Source organism: Dromiciops gliroides, chromosome 2 (genome assembly GCF_019393635.1).
Source record: "Dromiciops gliroides isolate mDroGli1 chromosome 2, mDroGli1.pri, whole genome shotgun sequence".
Taxonomy (NCBI): domain Eukaryota; kingdom Metazoa; phylum Chordata; class Mammalia; order Microbiotheria; family Microbiotheriidae; genus Dromiciops; species Dromiciops gliroides.
In genome coordinates, this window is record NC_057862.1 from 216,029,108 (window position 1) to 216,038,609 (window position 9,502).

A 9,502-nucleotide genomic window follows, 5' to 3' on the forward strand; every position below is an offset into this window, starting at 1 on the left:
CCTCTTTCTGAGATATAAATGCTCACACTGAAGATTTAACAATTGGCTTTCGCATGCTTCTCACATGAACTGGCTGTAGCATGCCCCTTAGTCCACAGAATATTAAAAATAAAAGAATAAATAACAAGAGAAATTTCTTGGGGCAGCTAGGTGGCACAGTGGATAAAGCGCTGGCCCTGGATTCAGAAGGATCTGAGTTCAAATCTGACTTTAGACACTTGACACTTACTAGCTGTGTGACCCTGGGCAAGTCACTTAACCCCCATTGCCCCACCAAAAAAAAAAATAAAAAAAGAGAAATTTCTCCCATTTATATCTGAGCTCCATAAAAAGACAACAAGAATCAGATGAATAATTTAAAAAGTAATAAAATTAACTTGATGTATATGGACAACATTAAGTTATATGAATCCATCCAAAACACATTAAATAGCTTCTTCATCTCACGGAATCTTTCTCTAAGGATATGAAAAGTCATTTGGATTTAGCAAGTATAAAATTCTAATCTATGCCAAGAAAAAATAAAGACTGGGTATTACAAGTTTGAATTCAAATATCAAATTGAAACATTGGATGAAAGAAAAGAGGAAGGGAATAAGCATTTATATAGCATCTACTACATAGCAGGCACTGTGCTAAATGCTTGACAAATATTATTTCATTTATTGCTCATAACAGTCCTGCAAGGTAAGTGCTGTTTTTAATCCCCATTTTCCAGTTAGGGAAATTGAAGCAAATAGAGGTTTAAGTGTTTTGCCCAGGTCACACAGCTGCTAAGTGTATGAAATTGAATTTGAACTTGGGTCTTAGATCCAGTGCCCAATGCAACACATCACTTACCAGCCTCTGAAAGCACTGCTTGTAAATATCTTGGTCTCCTCCAGATCACATTAATAAGCATTAAGCATAAAATAATAATAATAAAAAAGAAGTGTCTATGAATATGAAGACTTACTGGAATCTTATAGTCAACGTTGAATATGGGAAACATGTTTAAAGCAATCAATACCTGAGCAATATCAGTCTTAATATACGCATTTGGAATCATAAAAGGGAGCATAATTGATTTAGAAAGTATCCTAGCAAAAACCTGATGAAACACAAGACACATCACCCTAAGGCAGCTGTAGAAAAATGTATACTTTCTTACCAGAAATGAGGGAAAAGTTTGATAAGAACACATGATAAACAGTTTTTAAAATTTACCAAACTACTTTTGGAACAAGCAGACATTTCTTTGAGCAATAGTTAAAGGGTGGCAGTAGGCAAGTCACTAAATTTGTTGAATAGAACCAAAAGTGGTTTATCTTCCAATAGAACCAAGACTTCAAGAATGGAATCAAAAGGCCTTTTGGTGGCAACAACCACAGGAACTCAAACAGAGGGATTTATTATGTCAATTCCAAATCAGGCTATCACCACCATAAATTACAGAAAGATTATCCTTAAGGAAATCAGGTTTATTGATCAACTCATATCATGCAAGAAAATGGTAGGAAGTGTGCAACATAGTACTGCAAGTTGCAAAAATTTAGCACCTTTTGCATATATATGTGAAATATTGTTAATATATAACATATCTATATCATAATGTAGCATACATATGTGTATGTGTATATTTATTTGATAAATGCTAAAATTTTGCATATATATAAATATGTGTGCATATGCCTTGCAGTAACATAAATCTGTATATATCCACCTAGCAAGCTAAAACCTGGTGGCTAGAAATATGCACCAGAAATTCACTGTTTTTCATGGACTGACAGATGGCATGTCAGCGTCAATTATTATGATTCTCAGATCTACTTGTCCAGCCCTAACTTTTCTCCTGACCTCCAATTTTGAATCTTTAGCTGCCCTTTATACATCTTAAACTGGATGTCCTGTAGACATCTTAAACTCAGCATGCCCAAAAGCAAACTCATTATCTTTATCCTAAAACCATTCCCTCTTCCAATCCTCCCTATTACTGTTGAGGGTACCACCATCCTCCCAGTCATCCAGGCTAAAACCATCCTCAACTCCTCATTCTCACTGCTCATATACAACCAATGGTCAAGTTCTCTTGTTTCTTTCTTTGTAGCATCTCTCACATAAGGTGCCTCTCTCTTTTCTGACATTGTGATCATCGTGGTACAGTCCCTTATCATATCACTCCTGGACTATTTGCAATATCTGACTGATTGCTCTCCCTGTCTCATATTTCCCCCCACTCCAATCTATCTTTCATTCAGTTGTCAAATTGATCTTCCTACAGGTCTGATCATTTCACCCCCATTCAATAAATTCAAGTAACTCCTCATTACCACCAGGATAAAATATAAAATCCTGTTTCTTCTAAAGGTCTTCATAACCGGGAACTTTCCTACCTTTCCAGTCTTCTTTCACCTTACTCTTCTCCATGTACTCTGCCATCTAGTGACATTGTCCTCCTTGCTGTCATTTGAACAGGATGCTCCATTTCCTGACTCCAAGCATTTGCACTGGCTGCCCTCCCATGCCCAGAAGACTCTCCTCAACATTTTTGTCTCTTGGATCCCCATCTAGTGCATTTTCCCATTGTATTATACTGCCTCTACCAGGTGTGTGCAACCTACACTCATAAGATCCCAGAATCTCAGAGTTGGAAATGAACTCTGATGCTGCCTAGTTTAACCAGTACGTGAAGAAGAATCCGCTCTCCATCATACCTATGGTAATTCAGTCTTTGCCTAAAGATCCCTGGTCACAGGGAGTCCATGGCCCCAGAGAGAGCTCATTTTCCTTTGGGATCGCTCTAATTGTTTTCTTTTCTGAGATACCTTAAGGAAGCTACCACTTCTACCAAAATCTTCTCTTTTCCAGGCGAAAGAGGCTCAGTTCTTTCAACAACTGTAATAATAGCTAGTATTTATATAGCACTATAAGGTTTGCAAATTACTTTGTTTTTTCTTGGGTTTTTTTTTTTTTGATGTGGCAATTGGGTCACACAGCTAGTAAGTGTAAAGTGTCTGAGGCCAGATTTGAACTCAGGTCCTCCTGAATCCAGGGCTGGTGCTTTATCCACTGTGCCACCTAGCTGCCCCTACAAATTACTTTGAAAATATTATCTTATCCTCACAACAATCCTGTGAGGAAGATGCTATTATTATCTCCATTTTTACAGATGGGGAAACTGAGGCAAGCAGAGGCTAAATGATTTGCCTAGGGTTACACAGCCAGTAAGTGTCTGAGTCTGGATTTGAACTCAAGTCTTTCTGACTTCAGGCCAGATACTCTTATCCATGGGCAGGTAGGTGGTGCAGTGGATAAAATACTGAGCCTGGAGTAAGGAAGACCTGAGTTCAACTCTGGCCTCAGATACTTACTAGTTGTGTGACCCCGGGCAAGTCACTAAAACTGGTTTGCTTCAGTTCCTCATCTATAAAAGGAGCTGGAGAAGGAAATAACAAGCCACTCTGGTATCTTTGCCAAGAAAACCCTGAATGGGGTCATGAAGAGTCAGACAGGACTGAAATGATCCAACAACAACTCTATCTATTAAATCAGCTTCAATTATTTGGCCTTTCACCCTCCTGGTTACTGTCTTTTAGAGAGAAAAAGAAAGAGAGTAAGAGCAAGAGCGAGAGTGATATATATTTTGAGATATGTATATATTTTTTGTTTGTTTGTTTGTTTGTTTGGTTTTGTTTGGTTTTGTTTTTTTTGCGGGGCAATGGAGGTTAAGTGACCTGCCCAGGGTCACACAGCTAGTAAGTGTCAAGTGTCTGAGGCCGGATTTGAACCTGGGTACTCCTGAATCCAAGGCTGGTGCTTTATCCACTGCGCCACCTAGCTGCCCCGATATGTATATATTTTTAAAATTAAATTAAATTAATTTTTGTTACATTCTAAGTTCAAAATTATCTCCCTCTCTCCCCAACCCACACTAGAGAAGGATACTATTTGACATAGATTATATATATATATATATGTCTCTGTGTGTGTGTGTGTGTGTGTGTGTGTGAAGCCATACTATGCATGGTTCTATTAATCAGTTCTTTCTATGAAGGTGGATAGCATCTTCCTTCATAGGTCCTTTATAGTTGATTTGAGTATTTATAACATTCAAAAGAACTTAGTCTTTTATATATTCTTGAACTTATTGACATCTTTCCAGAAATGTGACACCCCCACCCCATGCTGCCTTACTGAGGGCTGAACACTATGTAATATGACAGGGAAGAACAGGGCTGCACTATCACCTCCCTGGTCCTGGGTATTATGCTTGTCCTAATGCAACCAAGAAATGTATTTTCTTTCTAGGATACCTTATCATTATTACATTATTAACTTATAGGAGACCCTTTTAGAACCTGGATAAGGTTTTACATTTATCCCCATTACATTTTTTCTTACTGGTTTCAGTCCAGTATTCTAGCACATCAAGACTTTTTTGAATGTTGACTTTGTAATCGTGTTTGTGTCTTCTATGATTTGAATAATCATGCCTATCTATTGTCTTTATCCAAGTTGCTGATGAAAATGTTAAACTGCCCAAGGACAAGCATTTATCTTTGGCTTCCCATCCCATCATCCATCCTCTCCAGCCATATTCTTGTCACTTGCCCTGTTTCTGAAACCCACTGGACCTTAAGAGATTATGTACTGAGGGACTTAATTCATTTATATTTGGAATTCCTGCATTGGAGTCTATAGTCTCATATGGTCAAATTTCCTTTGTTGCATTATAACCTTTAGATCAGATTGTTTGTTACCTATCCTTCATGCATTCATGCAGCGATGTCTAAGATAATGGATTTAGCCTCTTTTGAATGTAACACCACACTTCGGACTCACTCTCCCAATTATACTGGTTGGGTTCTCAGAGGGGTACCTGATACTACTCTCAGTATTATAGGGGTAATCTTATGAATGACTATTCTCCTAACACTAACTCATGAGCCCCCACAAGTGGCTTCCCCATAAAAAATCAGTCAGTTGACTCAATTCTTTAGCAAAGGTGTTTACTCAAATGGCATGGTAAAAATAGTAGTTACAAAGCATTTTCCTCCAAACCAAGCTCATGATTTCCAACAAATATACACAGATATCATGATGGTGGGAGGAGGGGAAGGCGAGAAGAATGGGCATAAACTTAATATACAATAGTAATGAAGCATACATGTAGGGAGTACACTTGGCCAAAGCAATTCACAACTCTAATGATATAGGGCCTCAATGTTCTTTCTTTCTTTGTAGGGCCCCCTCATAGGGGCACATTGTTATGGATAGATGAGTTACTTTGATGACCAACTAGGCTCTCTCCAACTTGGCTAGATGGTCCAATCTCCTACTGGCTGGGTCAAACAGGTCGTTTGACTATTGAACTGGCTCTTCACTGGATCTGTCTGCAGTTGGGATGAACTGGGATGATCACTTGGCCATTAGACTTCTGCTGGACTGAGCTTGGCACCCTGCCCCTGAGTAGCTTACAGGTGGGTTGACTAGGCTGTTCACTGAGGTACTACACTGTTGTCAAGAAACCTGCTTTGTTGGATTGGTTATTCTGCTAGGCTCCATGGGTTTTCTGTTTGAAATGGATAGATAGCTGGATAGATAGATAGATACGTACATACATACATACATATATAGATACATAGATGATAGATGATAGATAGATGATAGATGTGTGGGCACATGTATATGTATGTGCATATGTATATATACACATAATATAATGCATATATTAAATATATACAACATACATACATGCACACATACATACATGCGTGTGTATCTGTAGCTAGTCACCACTTTAAGCTACTGGCCTGGCTTGATCATAGTGTGTTTTCTCTAGCTGGAGATGTCACAGTGCTCTTTTCAGATGTAATATTACTGTGCTCTTTCAGGAAAGGGAAGAAGCAGCCTAGGATTGACAAGAGCCTTCTTTGATTCCTTCAGATCATCCACTCTATGTGTCAGCTCCAGGCAGGATATGGGAGAAGTCTAAATTCTTTTTCATAACCTCTCCTGCTTCCAGGACAGATTTCTCTTTGATTTCTGATGATCATTCCCAATTCAGCCAGTTGTACCTACCTCAGTACTGCTGGGGTCTTATAAAGCTGAGTGATGGTTTGAATGGAGTCTGTGCCCTGGAGAAATATTCATGGACTTTGCTGAACCCCTTTATACTTTGCAGTTGAACAATCCAAGCCAACCTTTTTTAAGCTGTAGAATGCTTATTTTATATTGGAAGGCCTTCCTCTTTTACATTATCTTTCTTTTTATCCTGACCTCTCAGTACCAGGTCATACAATTACATGAACTACTGTTTGTCTGTAGTTATCTCCAACATCTAACTCAATAGATAATATAGGCGATAAGTTTCTCCTTCCCCTTTTCTTTTTACTTTGAAGTCCTTTTGATTGAATTTTCAAGGCTCCAGGGAGATAATTTTCTTACCATTAGGTACACTCCATCCTCGGATAGAAGTATATCATTCCTATATTCCTATATTTCTTTGTTTTGTTTTGTTTTGTCAGGGCAATGAGGGTTAAGTGACTTGCCCAGGGTTACACAGTTAATAAGTGTCAAGTGTCTGAGGCAGGATTTGAACTCAGGTCCTCCTGAATCTAGGGCTGGTGCTTTATCCACTGTGCCATCTAGCTGCCCCCATTCCTTTATTACAAGTAGTAGTTCTGAAATCCAAATGCCACTCTAAAATACCATCTTCTCAGCCAGCAGTTCATTTCCTAAATCTGCCTTTCTCTTCCATGGGCAATAGTGATGAAAACACCACCAAGGCCTCCTAATGTATTACAATTCCTTTTTCCAGACTTCATGATTGGGGAAGCTGGGTGGCACAGTGGATAAAGCACTGGCCCTGGAGTCAGGAGGGCCTGCATTCAAATCTGACCTCAGACACTTGACACTTACTAGCTGTGTGACTCCGAGCAAGTCACTTAACTCTCATTGCCCTGTTAAAAACAAAAACAAAAACAAAAACAAATGAGACTTCATGATCTTCAGCAATGTTCTTCTGCCTCCATCATTTGTACCCAAATGAATCCCAGAAGTGAGTCCAAGTCATCCTATTTGACAAATCTTAGAAGGTTCTCTGTCATGTCCCAGGAAGATCAAAGACCTTTGGGTTGTCCCTATTAGGTTGACAAATAGTAACCTCAGTAGCCTTCATCAGGAAATCACCAACCACCACTGTTTGCCTCCTTTCTCTGACCCTTTGGTGCTGATTCTCAATTTACAGCATCTATGGGTCTACTTTGTTCTTTAGAGTCAAAAAGGTAGTTTCTTCTTCAGGGTGCTAGCTCTTTCCTCTTCTGGAAGACACACACACATGTGTATCTGTGTGAGTCGGTATATAAACACATACATATATGCATGTATGCACACATACACAAAAACACACATACATGGATACACACATATATTCACACACATACATACATACATATACATACACACATACATACCCAAGCCTTGATAGTAGTGATTGATGAATTCTGAGGTATAAATGGTTGCACCGAAAAGTTAACAATCAGATCTTACAAATTGATTAGAGCTGGTTCCAGCACTGCCCTGGGTGAGAGGGCTTCCAGATGGTCACAAAACCCACTAAAGCATAAACACCATTCTTCAGAGACCTTAACAATCATTCTTCAATGACATTTAGCCTAAAGCTTCAATCACCGCAAATACCATTTCAATTGATTTCAAAAAGCACAAGTTTCACATTTCAGAGACTCAGTTTCTTCATTTTAAAATGGAAGGGACACAAGAGGCCATCAAGTTCAATTCCCCTATTTTATATGAGGAAAATGAGGCAGATGTGGCTAAATGACTTGCACCCACTCATACAGCTGATAACCAAGTATATGTGAGGCATGATTCAAACTTGGGTTTTTCTGATTCCAGGTCCATCCCTTTCTTATCTATTGCCATACCTAACCCTACCTATCTTATGAGGGTGTGGGGTTTGGGGGGGGGGAGAGCATGGTAAACTTTACAGCACTATAAAGATGCAAGGTAGAATTGTGTTTTATTATTGTTATTGCTGCTCTAGATTGTCTGTTATGTGAAAGAAATTGAACAATAAAAATATAATTCTAGTTCTAAAGCTGCCTATAATCATTAAAGTCTTCCAAGAGTAGGTTGCAGTAGAGTTGGGCCTTGAAGACTGTAGAGTGGTACAGTCTTTAAAATATCCTCTAAGTTAAATTGAAAAGGACTATTCCTCTTCCCCATTAAATGTGCCTCTCTCTTTAACTGCTCCCTTGAAGCATAATTTCGGTCAGTTATTTTGGTCCTGTGTGATTCAGTTTGATCAGGAATAGCCCTGAAGAGAAGTATAATAGTACCTTTTTTCTACAAGTAACCTTGATGTTTCTGGGCAGAAATTTGAGTGTTACTATTACTGAATGACATTGGCATGGCCTGGCATTACAGGAAGTCACTTCCTTTACCATCCTACTGGTCCTCAGACAAGCGGACCTATTGGCTTATGATAGAAACATGCTGGTGGGATCCTGATGACTTATTGCCCACTGTGAAGACTGGGGAATGCCGGGGAGCTTGTCTCATTGGAGTTTAATCCTGCTGAATAAATTCTCTTGAAAGAGGATGATAAATGCCTGGTTTCTTTTCTGAATTTTTTCTCTGAAAATTGAAATCTCTTTTTCTCTGACAATTTAAATCCTTTCTGGATTATGGTGATTGGTGGCAGATCAGGTATATATATATAGCAGAAGACAACTTAGGTCTGAGGTCTGAAGAGTAGAGACAGTAAATGCTATAGAAGTTCATGAAGGGATATGCCACTTCAGGTTGGGAAGGGTTTTCCGGACACAAGGCAATCTAAAGGGGAGCTAAGATATGCACACCTAGAGGTGGTTCAGACCAAGAGTCAGACTGCAGATTCAATTCAACAAATTATTTATTAATTTTCAGGCTAGATCCTGGGCATACAAAGACAAAAAGAAAAATGGTCCCCATACTCAAGGTAGAGAGGATCAGGGTAAGTTCCAAAGGGTGCAAGTGGAGGGGGCTGACAGACATTATTCATTCAACCAACACTTTTAGATGCTTGCTATGTGAGGAGGGAGCACTGTGTCAAGAATGGAAGAGAAGAAGTAGGGGCAAAGAGAAATACAAAAGTCAGATAAGATAGTCCCTGACCACAGAGAGCTTACAGCCTAGGAGGGGTACATGATACAAAGACAATCTGCTATAATTATAGTACAAAAAAAAAATCATTGAGCCTTGGAGGCAGCTAGGTGGCACAGTGGATAAAGCACTAGCCCTGGAGTCAGGAGGACCTGAGTTCAAATACAGCCTCAGACACTTGACACTTACTAGCTATGTGACCCTGGGCAAGCCACTTAACCCTCATTGCCCCGCAAAATTTTTTTAAAAAATCATTTAATTATAGTACAACACATTACCTTTTAAATGAATAAGAGGTAAAGTGCTGTGTGAAGTCTGGGGTAGGGAAAAGACCATTACCAACCCTGGGGATGGGAGG